This window comes from Vicugna pacos, chromosome 1 (assembly GCF_048564905.1).
Source record: "Vicugna pacos chromosome 1, VicPac4, whole genome shotgun sequence".
Lineage (NCBI taxonomy): Eukaryota > Metazoa > Chordata > Mammalia > Artiodactyla > Camelidae > Vicugna > Vicugna pacos.
In genome coordinates, this window is record NC_132987.1 from 112,801,339 (window position 1) to 112,820,511 (window position 19,173).

The following is a 19,173-nucleotide window of genomic DNA, read 5'->3' on the forward strand; positions in this document are numbered from 1 at the left end:
ATTTCTTCTTCATCCACTCATAGCCAAAACTACAAGCTAAAATCCTCTTTGCTATCAAAGAAGCAAAATTCAAGGAAACAAATCAGAGCCGGATACTGAGGCTGCCCATCTTTGAGGGGAAAACACTCATATGAAGACGACAGAGTGAGAGAGAAGGAAAGAGCCGCACACTTTGTTTCCATTTCAACTTAATCTTTAGCTGAGGAGGAAATGGAATTTCCCCCAAATCAATGAGTCAGCAATGACTAGGTCACCGAGACAACTGTGAGGTGGTGGTGCCACCTGCTGGTCACAAAGCAGCAATTCTGCGACAAGTGATGCTGGATTTCTGGGGTGGGGCTGTGGTAAGGAAAAAATTAATGATTAATGTTTTTCTTTGCATTTCCCTACAACAAGTCTTCTCCAGCACTTGTGTGCCCAGTGGAGTGTTAACAGTGTTCGCATAAGGCAATTTCTGACGCCCACCAATGTGATCTTTTGCACTTGCTCTTATGAAAATGTGGGGAAACACAAGGACCTTGTTTACACAGGACAGTGTGGTTGAAAGAAAATGGAGTTAATCACTAGAGTTTTAATTCCAGTTCATCAGCTGGCTGGGTGGTGCTGGGCGAATGACTTAAGTGCTCTTAGCTTCCTTTCCTCTGATATAAAAATGGAGCTATTAATAGGGTCTTTGACACACATTACTATATATAAAATAGATAAACAACAAGGACCTACTGTATAGCACAGGGAACTCTATTCAATTTCTTGTAATGGGCTGTAATGGAGAAGAATCTGAAAAATATATACACATGTATATGTATAACTGATTCACTTTGCTGTACACCTGAAACTAACATTGTAAATCGAATACAGTTCAGTAGAAATTAAAAACAACAATAAAAAGGCTCTTCGAATAGGGTCTGGCTTCACCTGGGGGTGATGGCATGTCTTGATAACTTTCAAAGGGAGAAACAGTTTCCAGATCCTCAGCTTCCATTTACTCTCCTTCTCAGGTTGCTCTGTCGACAGCTAGTGTGGATAAAGCGCTGGATAAAGCGTCAAGTCGGTTTTCAGCCTCCCTCCCTCTTTGTAATTGCTCTCCTCCCACTTTACAGAGGAAGGCATCCCTGTTACCTACCCTCGGTCTCACTAAAGTGCCCTGACCTGGGAGCAGGGGACCCTCCAGGCACCAAACAAAGGGGAAAGAGCAGTATCTGTGCGGCCCCAGAGAAATGACTGATGACGGAGTCCTGATAAGTGAGGGCATTTCCCACGCATTGTCTTAAACAGAATTAGAGGAGGACCTAACTGAATTGCCCATTAATAGAGCATTAAAATTAATTTTGATGAAAGACCATTCAATGATTCCTGGCATATTATGCTGAAGGAATTTAAAGAATTGAATGGCATGGCTGTCACAAAATTCCTTCTAGACCATCTTCTGATTTATATGAAGCCAGTTTCTCAGAGCATCCATCTTTTTTAAAAAAATTATTAACTAATTTTAGATTCACAGGAAGTTACAAAGATAATACAGAGAGGTCTGATGTACCCTTCGCCAGCTTCCCCCGATGGTTAACCTGCTGCTGCTGTAGTGCAACACCAAAACCAGGAAACTGACACCGGTGCGATGTGTGTGGGTAGCTCTGTGCCGTTTATCACGTGTGCAGATTCACATCACCACCACCACAGTCACGGCACAGAACCACGCCATCGCCATGAAGATCTTCCTTGTGCTGCTCCTTCATTGCCACGTACACCTCCCCGCCCGCCACCATTGCTAACCCCCACCAACCACTCATTTGTTCTCCATCTCTGCACAATGTCACTTCCAGAGAGACGGAATTATACAGTATCTGACTTTTTGAGATTGATTTATTTTAGTCATCATAATGCCCTTGAAATTCATCCAAGTTGTGGCATGAATCAATTTTTTTTTACTGCTGAGTAGTTTTCCATAGTACTTTTCTACATGAAAAGTGAGGATAGAATTGGTGCCAAAGTATGATTCATTCTAGCAGTAAGTAATTTTAATTACCAACTAGATAAACTCATTGTCATCAAAAAATCATCCATCTTTTTAAGATATGTATTTCTAATACAATTACTTTTTGCTTTCTAATTGTCAATATTTTTGTTGTTTTAATAGATTGTGCAGTACTAATTATTGTCATTATAAATTGATCCAAATTAAAGAAAGTGTAAATCTTATGACCTTGTGATTATAGGAGGTGGAAAATATTTAAATTTATACAAGTTCACTGCAGAGAAATAATGGGTGATCAACAAAAGATCTTCCAGCATGTATTCTATTAGGATAGAATTCTGTGGGGGATGTAGAACAGAAATACAAGTTGAAGGAGGAAAGGAATGATGCAAAATTTCTAACTCTTAAAAGAGTTCGTTAACTATTCTGTAAATGGTTCAAATAATGATGATTATTAAATCAATGTGATATTAAGGTTCCACTAGGCACATTTAAAAGTGATCTGAGAGATTTTGTTTGTGTGGGTAAGAACACTTAACATGAGATCTACTCTCTTAACAAATTTTTATGTGTACAATACAGAACAGCTAACTATAAGCACAGTGTCGTGCAGCAGGCAGACCTCTAGAACTTACCCATCTTGCATAAGTGGAAATTCATACCTGAAAAAGTGGTATGAATTTTATTTGAAAATGTCAACATCTACAGTATGGGAGAAATTACATCTTTTGCAATAACTTAAACTTAACATGAAAAATGATTTTTTAAATATTAAAACTTTAAAAAGCATATGGGGGAACACAATTTTTTTTCAAAATTCTTTTAGGATATATGTGACATTCGTTGTCACCACTATCAAATGGTTTTGGCAAAGTGATTTTGGACATCTATGAGGTAATGAAATGAATGTAACATAAATTGGGTGGCCCTGTTACCTAACAGTTTTCCCATAATTGTTCACTGGTATCCTGTTAAGAAATCAGTCTGTACTAGTTGGGATAATTTCAGTGGGAGTAACCAAAATCTGACTCACTGGATTAAGCAGAAAAGAGAATTTATTGGCCTAGAAACTAAAAGGCTGGTGTGGCTCGATCCATATGCTTGGTTGGTAACTTCAGGAATCCATTTCTCTTCAGCTGCTCCAGCTCTACTTTCTTCCCTGATGGTTGCACGTAGGGGCAGGGTGGCCTTGGACTCCCATCCTCCCAGTTAGGCAACCGCGGTGGGATGACAGCTTCCCTTCCCCAAAAGGTCCAATGAAATTACAGGAATTGAGTTTTATTGGCCTGGCTTTGGATCATGTGCCCATCCCTGAGCCAACGACCATGGCCCTAGAAATGGAGTGCCCTGATTGGCTCAGTCTGGGTCATGTGCCCACCCCTGAAGCTGGGGAATGGGTCAGACCCACTCAGACCCCAGGCACTGAGAGTGAAGGAGTGGAGGAAGATCAAGAATTCTACCAGAAGAGAGAATGGACAGTGGAGGAGCCAGAGTGACAGACGGAACTTCTGTACCATCTATCAGTAGTAACTCACTGCATTTTAGGGGTCACAGACATATAAAAGTCATGGATCTGGTTCGTTATTAAAGTATGTTTTGAATGAATCAATATAAAGTGCTGAGAATAGTGCCTAGGACAAAGCAAGTACTGGTTAACGAGTGTCCCGGGTCAGGTTGCCCAGGAGCAGAGCCTGAGATTCTTGCTCTAGGATTTATTGAGCGGAGGCTCTCAGGGGGAGGGGAGGGAGGCTGATCCCGCAGGAAGCTCTGGTATGAGTGGCACCGCAGAGCTGGTTCCACTTGGAGTGGGGGGCTGGCCTTTGGTCCACCTGTGTCAGGGGGCCACCAGCTGTGGGCTGGGGGAGCCCAACGTCCCATGCCCTGTGCTCCTGTGCCTGGGGGGCAATTCCTGAAGAAAGGGTAGCTGTGAACCGTAGCCGACACTCGTGGCACAACCGACCTAGCAGGGAATCTGGGCAAGCCATCAACAGCGTCTGCTGCAGCCCCTGTCTTTACTTCTGCTGAGGGCGCAGAAGCAAAGGTAAATGAGGACGAGGCCTTGTGTTCCATGTAGGAAGTCCATTTTCACTTGAGCAAAATGAAAGGAGAAAAAGTGTCCCTCTGGAGTGCTCCTGACCACCAGTGGAGAGGGATCTCAGAGGAGGAGAGCCCAGTAGGTCAGCTAGAGGGCTCGGAGAAGGGTCTAGAAAAAATGGAACTTCAGCTGTCACTCCAAGGGCTGAGAAAGCTCTGGATGATTGGGAGAAGAGAGGAAGCAAGATGACTGATGGAATCAGTGCTTTCTAGCAGCTTATACTCAACTGGTGGACCTCTGACAGGAGATGGATGGGGGCCAGGCAGGTCCATGCATACGCAAGATTTCAGTGAGTAGAAAGGAGGGTCTCCAGGTAGGCAGAGAGGATCACGTGACACAGTCACCCTCAACTTCCTGACAGTGATCCTTGGAGCGACACATTTGTCATCACTGAGTCACAGATGAGAATACTGAGGCACAGAGAGGTTAAGCTTTTGCCCAAAGTTGCACAGCTGGTAAGTAGTGACGCCCAGGCCATCTGGTTCTAAGTTGGCACTTGGATCCTCCATGCCGAACTGCCCACCTTGATGACGGCGGGGGCACTGGGAGAGCAGCGTGGCCCAGGCTGGGTGGCCACTGAGTCTGGGGCAGACAGCATCAGAGTGGGCAGGAAGGCAGCCCCACCTGGGCAGGGGAGAGGCATTGCCCAAACCTCAGCCTAAGCCTTCTGCAGCCCTGCTCCAGCCTGAGGGATGAACCGCCAGCTGGGGAACTGGGTTGGCAGGGTGGGAACCTGAGCGGAGGAGAGGGCGGAGGGAGAGCTGGGAAGACAGGGCTTGGGAAGAAGGAAAAGCCTGGGGCCAGGAATGCAAGAGGGAAAGGGCTTCAGGGGAGTGGTGATCAAATGATTTCCCAGTGTACTCAGCCTGGGCCCCTGACCAGTCTGGACCAGACTGGACCAGTTCAGTGCCCCTGACGCTGCCGGGGACCAGAGAGGGAAGCCAGGTTCAACGGTTAGGCCCAGAGGACCCAGGTAGAGGCCCCACGTCGAAGGGAGGGCGATGGAGCAGAGACAGGACTTGGCTGCACATCTACTTTGGAAGCAGCTGGGAGGTTTCTATTTTGTTTTCATTCTTTTTTATTGTGGTAAAATATCCACTTTACAAAATTTACCATTTTAGCTATTTTTTAATGTACAACTTAATGACTTTAGGTACATTCATCTGGTTGTACAACCACCACCACCATCCATCTCTAGAACTTTTCATCATCCCAGATGGAAACTCTATACCCATTAAACAGTAACTCCCAGTCTCCTGTCCCCTCAGCTCTAGGTCATCTCTGTTTTACTTTCTGTGTCTATGAACTTGCCCGTTCTAGGCACCACATATAAGGGGAATCACACAGTATTGGTCCTTTTGTGACCGGCTCATTTCACTCAGCACAATGCCTTCAAGGTTCGTCCATGTGGTAACATGTAGTGTAAACACGTGACATTAAGCTTTTGATCGTTGAGGCATCCGTTTTAAAAGACATTGTTTTGAAAAAGCACATTGCCCACTGCAACACAGCTACCGGGAAAACCACCAGATGAGGAAGTAGGTCTCCCCTGCCGATGCAGGTCCCCTTTTAGAAAGCCCTGGACAACCTAGGTAACCGACCACTTCAGTGACCTGCCTTCATGCTCCTGGGCCCTGATTCCCCCTCTGATGCTTCAGAGTAGCCAGCAGCCAGTGACGACCCTAGCCAACAGCCAAAACCCTAGACACCTCACCCTCAAACCCCAATAAAGGCAGAGCCCCAGATCTGCACTCACGTTCTCTCAACCCATGTGCTCACCGTGTGAGCCTCAGTGCGCCATGAACCTCCAGGGCCTGGGAGTGATGAACCTTGCTCTTGGCCCCGGTGGGGAAGCTCCTGCTTGTGTTCCTAGCCCAGAGCATGACCATCAATAGGCTGGGACTGACACAGCACAGCAGGTATCAAAAGTGTATTTTTTTTTAAGCTGAATAATATTCCATTGCATGGATCTATCACCATTTGTTTATCCATTCATCTGCAGATGGACATTTGGGTTGTTTCCAGCTTCAGGTATCGCTATGAACACAGGGGTACAATTATCTGTTTGAGACTCTGCTTTCAGTTTCTTCGGGAACACCCAGGAGTGGAACTGCTGGATCATACAGTAATTCTGTGTTAAACTGTCTCCCACAGTGGCTGCACCATTTTACCCTCCTACTGGCAACGCACAAGTTTTCCAGGTTCTCCACCTCCTCAACAGCGCTCGCGCGTTTCTGTGGGGAGAGTTTTGAGCTGCACGTGCCAGCCTGCACTTCAAGGGGGGCGGAACTGTTGCAGGAAAATAGGGCTTGAGAAGATGGTCATGTCCCAAGTCTCAGGCGAGTCCCTGGGACGCACCCCACCAAGTGAGGGTCCTTGTATTCTCGCAGGAAGGAATTCAAGAGCAAACCACAGTAAAGTGAAAGCAGGTTTGTTCAGGGAGTTAAACACTCCATAGACAGAGTGTGGGCATCTCAGAAGGCAAGAGGCCCCAGGGTAAAGGGTTGTTAGTTTCTGTGTGCTGGGTAATTTCATAGGCTAACAAGTGGAAGGATTATTCCAACAATCTGGGGGATGGGGCAGGGATTTCCTGGAACTGGGCCACCAGCTACTTTGAGGCCTTTTATGGGCAGCCTCAGAACTGTCATGGCACCCGTGGGGGTGCCGTTTAGCAGCCAATGTATTACAATGAGCACACGATGAAGCTCAAGGTCTACTGGAGCTCAAATCTCCTGCCATCTTGGGCCCAGTTGGCTCTAACCAGTTTATGTCTTATCCTCAATGGCTGTGTCATTCTTTTTATGGTTGTGTCCCTGTTACCTCCTGTCTCAGAATCAGAACTGACAGTGGTGAATTCCTTGCTTAGTTACTCTCTCTCTTTCCTCACCTTGCTTCCTCCCTCCCCTTCTCCTGAGAGCCCCCCTCATAGAGCCTACAGGAGTGATTTTGGTGTGTAGGTAGAACGAAGAAGCACCACCACAGCCCCTCTTAGTGGCCCCAAGGCACAACCTTACCCCCCACAAACCTGTCTCCTCAGGACACTGCCACTGGGAGGTTAACGCCTCCTTAGGTACCAGCATTTCTAGGTTCACAAGTGCAGGTGACAACTCACTTTAACCAGACTTGTTGGGGGGAGGCAATGCTTCCTAAGACACTAGTTGAAAGGGCTCTGAGCATCTGTGAAGCACCTGAAACACATTACAATGCTGTGTGGGTTATTCTCCATTTGCCCCTCCAAGCCCAACCCATTCCCTGCCCTTCTCAGCCCTGCTCTGTGCCCCAGGGGGGCTGAGCCCCGTAGATGAATTATCGGAGTTTCCCTCTCCTTTGGCTTCCTTTTGGGCTTGAAGAGAGAGAGGTACTAAGAAGAGATCAGAGAACAGGAGGAGAGAGGGGCCAGGGTATTTCTTCCCTGTACTTCCTGCTTTGTGTGGCAAGTCTGGCTCCTCTCTGGCTCCAGCTCTCACCAGGCTCAGTAAGTTTCTTTTCCTTGTCTCTACTATTGTTACTGGTCTCTAAGGGTTTCTCCATCTTCCTTTGTATCCGTTAACCCTACACCCTATTCTGAAAGTGAATGCTTTGCTAAGTTCTTTCTAGAATTCCATCTGAGTGCAACTTCAGTTTCCGGCTGAGACTCTTGACTATACAGACACCCAGACTTATAGCCACGTGAGAAAGCTCTGTCCCAGGGCAAGGGCAGGAAAGGGTCACAGAATTGTGGTCTGATTTCTCTGCCTTTTATTAGTCATTAATCTTGTGAAATAAAATTCATATTTTTATGGCAAGACAAGAAAAATTTAAACATAAAAACTTCTTCCCTGCCCTTTGCCCTCCTCTCTCCCTCACTGTGCGCTGTGTGTCTGCATTACGCATCGACTAGACCTCCCCATCAGCAGAAATACCCGCTCAACCATAAAGAGCAGCATTCCCCTGCAGCAACAAGACCTCTCCTTAAAGATAACATACCTGCTTGATCTTAAAAGGGGTCGCATGATCCACCAAGATGACACTTAGATCTGGATTATGTAAACTATCGATAACATGTCATTTGATGTACAGCTCTCTGTCTCAAAAAACTTATATAACTGTGCCTTGATTTCTAACCAGGAGAACAGTTCTCAGAGCTTTCCGAAGTCCAGAGACTTCAGTTCTGTAAACTGAAGGAAATGTCAGCAGAGATCATATCCTTTGGTTCTAGCTGTCTAGAATTCTCCTAGGGCCTTCCAGCTCCAGTTCTGGCCCCACTTCTAAAGGTACAGCTGTTGCCCATGCAATGTCCCATGGACTATGTCTTGATGACTCTAAGGGAAAGGAGTTGGCATTTTTCCTCCAATATTTGGATGTCAGTTTTGTATGTCAAATGGGAATTATTGCTTTTGATGACAAAGACATGGAATGAAGTCAGTGAAGGAATTAATTGGGCTTTTGTTCATTCAGTGGATTCCCACTGGAGCATTGTGATGGTTAATTTCATATGTCAACTTGGCTAGGCTATGGTACCAGTTGTTTGGTCAACCACCAGTCTAGATGTTGCTGTCAAGGTATTTTTTGTAGATGTGGTTAATATTTAAATGAGTAGACCTGAGTAAAGTAGATTACCCTGCGTAAGTGGGTGAGCCTCACCCAATCAGTTGAAGACCTTAAGAGAAAAGACTGAGGTCCCTAGAAGAAAAAGGAATTCTGTCACCAGCCTGCCTTCGAACTCAAGACTGCAAAATTAACTCTTCCCTGGGTCTCCTGCCTACCAGCCTGCCCTGCATGTTTAGGACTTGTCAGCCCCCATAATCAAATGAGCCAATTCCTTGAAGTCAATCTCCCTTATGCACAACACACACACACACACACACACACACACACCCACAGAAATACATACATACATATACATACATCCTATTGATATTGTTTCTTGGGAGATCCTTGACAGAGCCATTTTGCAGGATAAAAACAGTAGTGTGCTTTCGCAGGAACTTAGTTTTAAGAACTATATAAAAGGCTGGAATTTAGTATTGCCAAAATTACTCCCATGAACCTTAAGTTCTCAACGAGGGGCTGTCTTAACAGAGTATGTTGGTGAGTGATATGTCAGCTGTCCAAAACTGTCCTTTGCCTTGACCCCAGAGATGAGCAGATTGCTGATTCTGTGTGTTTTCAACTGAGCATCAGCTGAAGTAATTGCTTGGGTATTCAGGGCCTTGTTACAGAAGAAAGCAATATATACTTAAAATAGTAGAATCACACTCACAAGGTGAGATGCTCACACCATGAGAGTTACCTAGAAACTGAGAGCTTGTGAAGGAATATTTGATTCAAATCTCCAGTCTTCCCTTTCTCCAAGCTGTAAACTTATTGATGGGAATAACAGGCAAAATCCTCCTTCATTATGTAAATTCATATTCTCTCTGACTCTCAGTCTCTGTTTGCCCCTCCTCCTAATGTGCATATATAATTGATTTCCTGCGAGTTATATGTAAATGTATGTTGGATGTGACTCTACTATATATTAAAAGTAATGGTGTATACATTAAGACTGAGAGAGTGTGGAGAAAAGGGAACCCTCCTACACTGTTGGTGGGAATATAAAGTGGTATAGCTACCATGGAAAATAGAATGGAGGTTCCTTAAAAAAATAAAAAATAAATTACCATATGATCTAGCCATCCCACTCCCTGGCATGTAACCAGAAAAGATGAAAGCTCTACTTCAAAAAGATACCTGTACCCCAGTGTTCACAGCAGCACTATTTACAATAGCCAACACATGGAAGCAACCTAAGTGTCCATCAACAGATGACTGGATAAAGAAGATGCAGTGTGTGTGTGTGTGTGTGTATAAAATATATATATTATATATATCCATTGTACATACACACACACACACACACACACACACACACACACACACACACACACGGAATATTACTCAGCCATAAAAAAGAACGAAACAATGCCATTCACAGCAACAAGGATGGACCTAGAGGTTATCACACTAAGTGAAGTAAGTCAGACAGAGAAAGACAAATATCACATGATATCACTTGTATGTTTGTTTCAAAAAAATGAGACAAATGAACTTATTTATAAAACAGAAACAGATTCACAGACATAGAAAACAAACTTATGGTTACCAAAGGTGGGGAAAAGTGGGGGTGGTGGGTATAAATCAGGAGGGTATGTGGTTATTAGATACACACTACCATATATAAAAGATATTAAAAAAAAACAAAGATTGACTGTATAGTACAGAGAACTATATTCAATATCTTGTAATAAACTAAATGGAAAAGAACTGGAAAAAATAATATATATATATGTATATATATATCTCCAAATCACTTTGCTGTACACCTGAAACTAACACAATATTGTAAATCAACTATACTTCAACTAAAAACAAAGAGTGATGGCCTGGGCTGCTGTCAGATTTACTAAATAAATTTCCTGAGACTATAGTGTGCTATTAAAGTGGCCTGATTTTGCATTAAAACACCCCTTCATAAACGTCCCCAAAGGAGCCATCAATCATTTGAGCTGGGTAGAAATGTGAAAGAGACCTCGCTGATCTTGGCACAAAAATGCCAGCATAGGTAGACGCATGGGAAGTCTGTCCTACGAATAGCAGAGTGGACTCTGTAACCATCAGTCTAAGTCCAAATGCTTCCAAAGAATAAAGAAGTGAAACCATTGATTTCCCAGTGAACAGAAAGCCCTACAACTTCATAGACTACCGTAAAATCACAAATGTAATCTACTTTTAGCATATAAATGACATTTACAGAGATGGAAAAGCAATTATGCTTACACTAAAAAATAATACCCTACTGTTTCTTTTCATAATACTGGTAAAAGGTTTAGTTACGATTCCTAATAGCCAGCTAGTTTTTATGGCACGTACATCTCGTGAGACATAAAATATACATATAATACAACACCTGTATTCACTGGAAAAAGGCAGCTTCATTCTTCTCAGTGTCTCTGAAAAATTTCAAGTGTAGTTCTGTGCATATCAAAGGAGGCTGGAAAATTCTGATAAATGTCTTGTTATTTTTCTTCTCCGACGTCTTTGTATTAAGCTAATTTATCTTTTTTTTTTTTCTTTTCTCTCTCTGTCTCTTTTTTAAGTAGCTCCAGAGGTCTAATTTACCTCTGGAATGTTTTTATAGGCTATGAAAATGTGTAGCCAGCTTCTAAGATGGCCCCTATGATCCCTGCCTCCTTGTGTTTACACTTTCCTGTTCTCTCCTCCCACCTAGTCTGGGCCAACCTACATGATCAATGGAATACTTCATACAATGTAAACACTCTGTAAAGAGTTGTAAATACAGCGTAAATGCTATGGAAATAGGTGCTGCCTCACAGTAAATTCAAGGTTTGCTTTCTGGAATTTTTTTTCTGGAATATTTTCAATCCATGGTTGTTTGAATCCACAGATGCAGAACTTGAGGACACGGAAGACCGACTGTAATCCTATTTTATCTGAGACCCTAGAATGAGACCTAAAGTACCCACCCTCCCAAACCATGAACTCATTAGGGTACTCAGCCAGAAGAGAAAGTTCCTCCCCTGGGAACAATGTGTCTCTCACCACTGGAGGTAGCTATGGCTCCAACGCCTTACTCTGAAAATTGACCATTGATGGGAAATAACTGAACATTCTTCTTACCTTCCCTTTAGAAACTATATTTCAGGGTGACCAAAATAGGCCAGAATGATGTGAAAAGCCTCTTCTTTACAGGAGAATGCCAGCTCATAAACGTAGAAAAAATCATAGCATGAAATCACCATTTTGCAAACTGTAATAAAATCACTGAAACAGGCCACAGTGATAAATAGAAGAGAAAACCTTTGGGTGAAAGACTGGTAGGGAAGCAGAATGACAAGTGTCAGGCCAGAGATTACTTGCTGGTTAAAGAGGGAAATACAATTCTACCAGAAGGTATCAGGGTCTCATCACCGGAACTCGCCAAATCTTAGCATCACTAGTAACGGGGCAATCCGATATTTCAAGCACCTTGGTGTGTTCAAACACAAAGCATGAGACATCATCTTTGAAACAGCCTTACCAAAAATGTTTAATATTTTTGTTAAGTTTGTGCAGTATTTTAGATCTAAATTCCATGTGACAGGAAGACAGGTTTAAATGATTCCATGAGAGAGCAACCCACCAAATCTAGAATGTGGGACATTTTGCAGAAAAACTGATTTGGCTTTCTCAAGAAGACAATGGAATTAAACAAAGGAAAAGCAGAGGATTGTTCAACATGAACTCAAACCAACCAGCAATAATAAAGTGGTTTTTTCAAGGACAACTGGGAAAATTCGAATATGTGCTATGTGTAAAATGGTATTAGGGAATTAATTTCCTTATGCGTGACAAAGGAATTACGGTTCTGAAAGACACTGTCTTCTTTATTTAGGGTTGAGATGCTATGATGTTTGTAATTTACTTTAAGATGCTTCAGGAAATTATATAAAACAAAACAGGAAGCAAAAAAAGGGGGAAATGATCCCTGTTAAATCTAAGTGATGGGTTCATTAATTCATTCTCTATACTTTTCTGAATATTTGAAAATCTTTGTATACAAAAGTTAAAAAGGGTCTGAGAGGCCCCCTGGGAAGAAGAAATTCAGGGGTTTTAGGAATTGATTAACATCTTAAAAGTCACATCCAAACAGAAATTGATGGGTATAATTCTCATTGATGCATTTATCTTTGCATTAAGCCTGTCTCAAAAAGACTGGTTACAAAATTTTAAAAATAAATAAATAAAACAAAATGGGCGGGGGGTGGGGGTGGGGAGACTGTTTACTCAATCCAGGAAGACAATGTAACTAACAGTAGTTTGAAATTCTGCCTCAGGAAAGCAAACTGGCCAGGCCCTTGGTGTGCTGGAGTGGATCAGGCCAGGCACTGAGAGCCTTGGGTTCTAGCCCTGAGGTTCCAATTGTTACTTCTCACCTGAACCTGAGTGTTCTTACTCCAAAGCGGGGATCTGCATCTATTCAACTCTGCAAGCATTTCTCAACCAGGTACAGTGTTCCAGCACTGGGTCAGGTGCTGACAGGATGAAGGGGGGTCCTACAGAGCTAATCATTCAGTAGGAAAAACAGACAGAAAGGCAGCAGGACAGACAGTAGTAGCCAAGCCAGCCAGGCGCTGATCTGGGCTAGAAACATAGACAATCAAAGCACAGAAAAGATTACTCAGAACTGAAAGAGACACCGCTGGTATTTTGTAATTGCAGCCCAATCAGACTAAGACAGGTGCATAAAACAGAACACACAGGATTACGAAGGGAACATTGCTGAACGCCAAAATGCATTTAAAATCTGTGATATGCAATATATCTGCTTTTTGATTAACGCATTAAATAACAAGCTCGAGCGATGCATCTGATAACTTCTATGATTTCGAGGGAGTGATGAATGTAAATAGTACTGTGCACCAGATGTAATGTGATGTAAAACACCTGGAATTCCCATCGGTAGCATAGCCATCGGTGCTGCTGTGGTTTGTTCTCTGACTCGTAGTTGAAGAGGGTGTTCGGTTTCAGCTGGAGGTTGGTGAAAATAATCACCTAGCTGCCTTCCCAGCTACGTTTAAGAGCCCCTGAATTCCATCCAAGGACACCTTGAGGACACCAGTTAGGCACTTCTGAGCATGAAGCTGTCCAGCTTATTCTGAAAACAGGTCCAGCACTGATGGATGAATTTCAGAATCTTGCCGAGTTCAGGGGAGACTCATTTTCTTTGGGAAGTCCGAGTTTATTGATTCTTTGGGGTGAATGAGTTTGGGAGCAGGAGATTCACCTAGGCTCCTAGTATCTCCCTACAGCTGCGTTATTAATGGTACAGAGGAAAAAGCACCTTTGTAGTGGAGAACTACCCCAGACATCATAATGTGAACGACCGCCTCAAGTGTCCAACGTTCAAACACATCAGTAAGTAGGAGGGCACACCGAGATCACGTCACTCCAGGCCCAAAATGTATAACCGAACCAGAATAATCTCAAGTATACAATCAGATAAGCCCAGACTGAGGGGCCCCCTACCTGTTCTCTTCAAAAATGTCCATGTCATGACAAAGAAAGGCTGAGGAACTGTTCCAGATTAGAGGAGACTAATGAGGTTGACAATTAAATATCTTGCTTAACCCAGGATTGGAGCCCAACTTGAAAACAAAGGTTTATAAATGATACTACTGGGACAACTGGCAAAATATGTTATGCAATAATATTGTATTAATATTAATTTCTTGAAGTTGACGATTTCCCTGAGATTATGTAAGAGAATGCCTTTGTTCTTAGGAGCTATATTCTAGATTATTTAGGTTTAAAGGGGACATATTAGACTTAATGATTCAGCAAAAATCAGTCTCTATACATATTAGATACACAGGTATAGATATTGTGTGCATATATCCATATATTTCTATAGACACATATACACATATATACGTATGTGGAATGGAAAGAGAGAGAGAAGGGTCTGAGCAAATGAGACAAAAATGTTAACAACTGATGAATCTAGATGAAAGGTATAAAGAGGTTCGTTGTCCCGTTGTTCCAACTTTTTTGTGGGTTGGAATGTTTTCCAAATATAAAGCTAAAGGGATGGAAAAGCCCACCACCCGGAGTCAGCTATTACAAAGGCTTCAGCCACTTTCATTCCTATCAACAACAGAGGCTTCGTTAATTAGCTGATGGACGTTAGAAGTCAGTTTTCACTGTGGAAAAACAGTGCTCAGACAGGGGGGTTGGCTAGGGTTACCAGGAAGGCCCCCCAGGCATGAGCAGGGGATAAGAATCCGGCCAGTCCTGTGGCCTGAGCCCCTCTGAGCAGCACCTGGGGTTGAAGATTCTGGACCACGCACATGTGCAGACGTTCCCGGGAGGCGTCTGTTCCTGAGACCCGAGGCCTGAGCACTGCGTCCGCCCTGAGTGAACCTTTCAGGAAACAAAGCTTGGAGGCTAAGACCCTGAGCCAGACACCCTGGAGCTGCCAGGCGAGGTGCCAAGGGTTACTGGGTCAGCCTGCTCATGAGTATGTGTGGCAGATTTCAGTTTGAGATACGGTTTTTTTCCAGACTTTCTCCTCCTCCTCAATATTGTTATTTTATAGCTTTTGGGGGGTATACTTTACATAAAAATCCACCCATTTTTAGTGGAGAGTTCAATGCATTTGGTAAATATGCAGTCCTGCAACCACTGTATTTGTTTAGAGCTCTTCCATCCCCCAGAGAAGTTCCGACCTGCATCTTTGCTCTCATCGCCGCCCTCATCTGGACCACAAGGTACTACTGATCTGCTCTCTGCCCTATGGCTTTGCCTTTTCTAGCATTTCCTCTAAATGGAGTCATGTCCAGAGGTAAACTTTTGTGTCTGACTTCTTTCAGTGCAATGTTTCTGAGATTCACCTGTGTTGTGTGTTGTGGTTTTGATTCAAGTTTCCCTAACAATTAGTGATGCTGGGTATCTTTTCATGTGCTCATTGGCCATTTCTATAACTTCTTTGGAGAAATGTCTATTCAAGACCTTTGCTCATTTTTTAATGGTCTTGTTTTTGATGTTGTTGAGTTTAGGAGTTCTTTATATGTTCTGTATATCAACCCCTTATAAGATATATAAGCAGGTGGGTATAGCTCAGTGGTAAAGCACATGCTTAGCATGCACACGGTGCTGGGTTCAATCCCCAGTACCTCCATTAAAAAATAAAAGATAGATACATTGTAAATATGTTCTCCCATTCTATAGGCTGCCTTTTCACCCACTTTATAGTATCCTTTGGTGCACAAAAGCTTTAAATTTTGATGTAGTCGTAAGTCTTTTAAAATCTGAAACAGGTTCCCTGGCCTTTCTTTACCTTTCATGACATTGACATTTTTGGAGAGGACAGGCCACTATTTTGTAGAATGCCTTCAACTTGGGTTTATATAATTGTTCCTCATGATTTAGTTCAGGTTGCGTGTTTTTGGCAGGAACACTGTATCTGTGATCTTGTGGTCTTGTCAGTGCATCCATCAGGAGGCATGTCACCACTTTGTCCTATCATTGAGATGTTGATTTTAATCTCTTGACTAAGTAAGTATGGTAAGTCTGGTAAGTATGTAACTGAGAAGTAATCTGGGGGAACAGCTTTCAGGTTGTATACATATTATAAATATCCCCTTCCCCAACAAACTTTAACTCAGTAGGTTTAGCATCCATTATGATCGAGCCTGAGTCAGTGATGATATCAATGATTTGCTATGATGTGTGAAAAGTGGTGACTTGATTTTCTACTTGTATTAGTCCCTCTACATTTATTAGTTGGCATTTTACTTTCCCTTATGATGAAAGAAGAGCTTTCTTTACTCTTCCTGTTTATGTGTTCTTTGGTATCATTCCGATTCACAGATTCTTTTTGACTCAACGTGCTATGACATCTATAATCATTTTAGTGAACTCTGTTCTTGTTTTGTGTTGCTTTCTTCATGCAGCCATATAGCTGGCTTTCCCTCTGTATCAGTTCATGGAGTTCCTCCTTGTCAGTTTTTATAGCAATGCGGTATTTCATTGTGGGGACGTGCTATAATTTAGTCAAGCAATTTCTTATATACGGACATTTAGGTTGCTTTTAATATTCTGAATTACCAATCATGCTGTAATAAATAACCATGACGATTGTTTGTGTTGTTAGAGGTAATTCAGGATAGTACTGAGAAGTGGTATTTCTAGGTCAAAGAGTAAGTGCTGTGTCATTTTCTTAGTTATTGCTCACTTCCCCTCAACAGGGGATGAAGCATTTTGTACTCCCACCGGTCATGTTATGTGAGTGCCCACTTCCTCACAGCCTCACCACAGAGTGGTTTGTCAAGATTTTGAGTTTTTGCCATTCTGATGAATGACAGGTGCGTTGTAACTTGGGTTTGTCTCCTCATGTGTGTAGAGTTTGCATTCTTCCACCCAGTAAGTGGCTGTGAAGATCTTATTTTAGAGAAATGGCTTTGACTCAGCTTCAGGTACCTATTCTTTGGTCCCAGCACCGCTTACCTCCCTGTCTAGACAGATGAGGTTAGTCAGACTGTAGGCATGGGGTCCTCACTGTCACCATCACTGTCAAACGTGTCTCATGTTTACGTGAGGATGCACTCAGTCCACTGGTGCCAAGAGGGGGCATTTGCATGGAGCTGGACAACTTACACAGCCCTGTCCCATCCCAGTCCCCACAGCAACCTCCTCCGGAGGGCACACAGATAACACCCTCCTCTCTGAGCACTGAGGCAAAGGCACCTTCATCAAAGAGATGAAGTGGTTCACTCAGCCCAACAGGAGAGTCCAGGACCAGAGACCATGTGTTCAAAGTTAAGGCACAGTCCCTAAGACTACCTTCACTTCTGACACCATCGGCCGGTCCGGGGGTCCCCACAACCACTGTCAAATTCAGTAAGTCACTAGAAGGACTCTCCGAACTTGCTGAAAGCTATTACACTCACAATTATGGTTTATTACAGCGAAAAGATACCGATGAAAATCAGCCAAGAGAAGAGACGCACAGGGTAGAGTCAGGAGAGGTCCATCCTTGATGTCCAGGTAAACAAAGTCCCTGAACAGGACCCTTCCTGGGACAGACCCCCCCCCCCACGTGCCCTGCTTTAGTTCCTCCCTGAAGTACCCAGATAACAATATCTGGTGCACATTTTCTGAGCTGTTTCATAGATGCTAAAACCCCTGCCAAACAGAAGAAGTTAACTACTGGATAGCCACGAGCATGTACTCCCCAGCCCTACTGGGTCTGAGGATTGATCATGTAACCCCTGTGGCACTGCCCTGTGCCCTCACCATCAACCAATCAGGGAACTGCGTGCAAGCTGATCACATAACTGGGGCTCCACTCCCTCACTTGGCCTTTAAAAAGGCCTCCCTGAAACCCAAGCGGTTTGGAGCACTAGCTGCCCTGAACTCCTCAGCTCGTGCCTCGCAATAAACGCTGCACTTCCCGTCACCACAGCCCAGTGTCAGTAGATTGGCTTTACTGCGCATGGGTGAGCAGACCCAAGTTTTCAGTAACACAAAGGCACTTTGATCAGGCAGGAGAGTCTAAGGGCTTAGTGATCACCTCCCGGGAGACGGGGGCAAAGACCAGAGCTCTCTCTCGGCAAGGTTAGATTCTTTATCACACAGTGCCCTCTGAAATGACATTCACACTTTATGGCAAGACGGGAAAAACTTAAACATAAAAAATTCTTCTCTGCCCTTTGGCCTCCTCTCTCCCCCACTGTGCGCCATGTATCTGCATTACGCGTGGACCAGACCTCCCCCATCAGCAGATACCTGCTCAACCATAAAGAGCAGCATTCTCCTCACAGCAAGACAACTCTGCAAAGATAACATTCCTTCTTGAGCTTATAAGGGGTCACATACCCACCAGGATGACCCACTTAGATCTGGATTGTGTAAACTGCTAGGCCAGCTGAGGTCCTTCAGCGTCCAACAACCCCCATGTCCAGGCTCTCCGATGTCTGCCTGTGATCCCTCAACAGATTAAGTACATTACTTACTGGGCGTGTTTCCCTTAACAAACTAAGAGCCCCAGGTAATGCCTAATCTCACAATAGCTCAGGCTGGCTTGTTTCAGCCCAGTTTATCAGAGCCATAAACCCCACCCTAAACCTCTTACCTCATCTACAACCAATCAGAGATTTGAGCACAAGCCGATCCGGCACCTTGTGACCCTGCCTTATAAGAGATCCCAGTAACTGGCCCTCGGTGCTCACACAGGCAACCACTCATCTGAGTGGCCTGCTGTTGTCTATGGCAGGGTCACCTAATACATTCCTTTTCTATTCTCATACTTTATCTCTGGCAAATTCTTTTACCAACCCGTGTGTCACCATGACACCGACTGGCCACCACGCTGTGCCCACAGTATAAACTGTCAATAACATGTCATTTGATGTACCTCTGTACATCAAAAAACTTACAAACCTGTGCCTTGTTTTCTAACTGGTGGGACAGTTCTCTGAATATTTAGAGATGCTCTTCCTGGGTTATAATCCTCAAATTTGGCTTGAATAGAATTTTTCCATTTCTTTCTTAGATTGACTGATTAATTTTTTGTCGACAGCCCTTT

The 19,173-nt window shown here is 43.6% G+C and overlaps 1 long non-coding RNA gene across 1 annotated transcript in view; it reads right to left on the reverse strand.

Moving 5' to 3' along the window:
- Window positions 1-915: 915 nt before the first annotated feature.
- Window positions 916-19,173, reverse strand: part of LOC140698332 (uncharacterized) — a 40,643-nt gene continuing 22,385 nt past the window's right edge. The window contains exon 3 of the long non-coding RNA XR_012076079.1: window positions 916-1,014. This is a non-coding gene — a long non-coding RNA (uncharacterized lncRNA). The remainder of the gene's footprint in view (window positions 1,015-19,173) is intronic.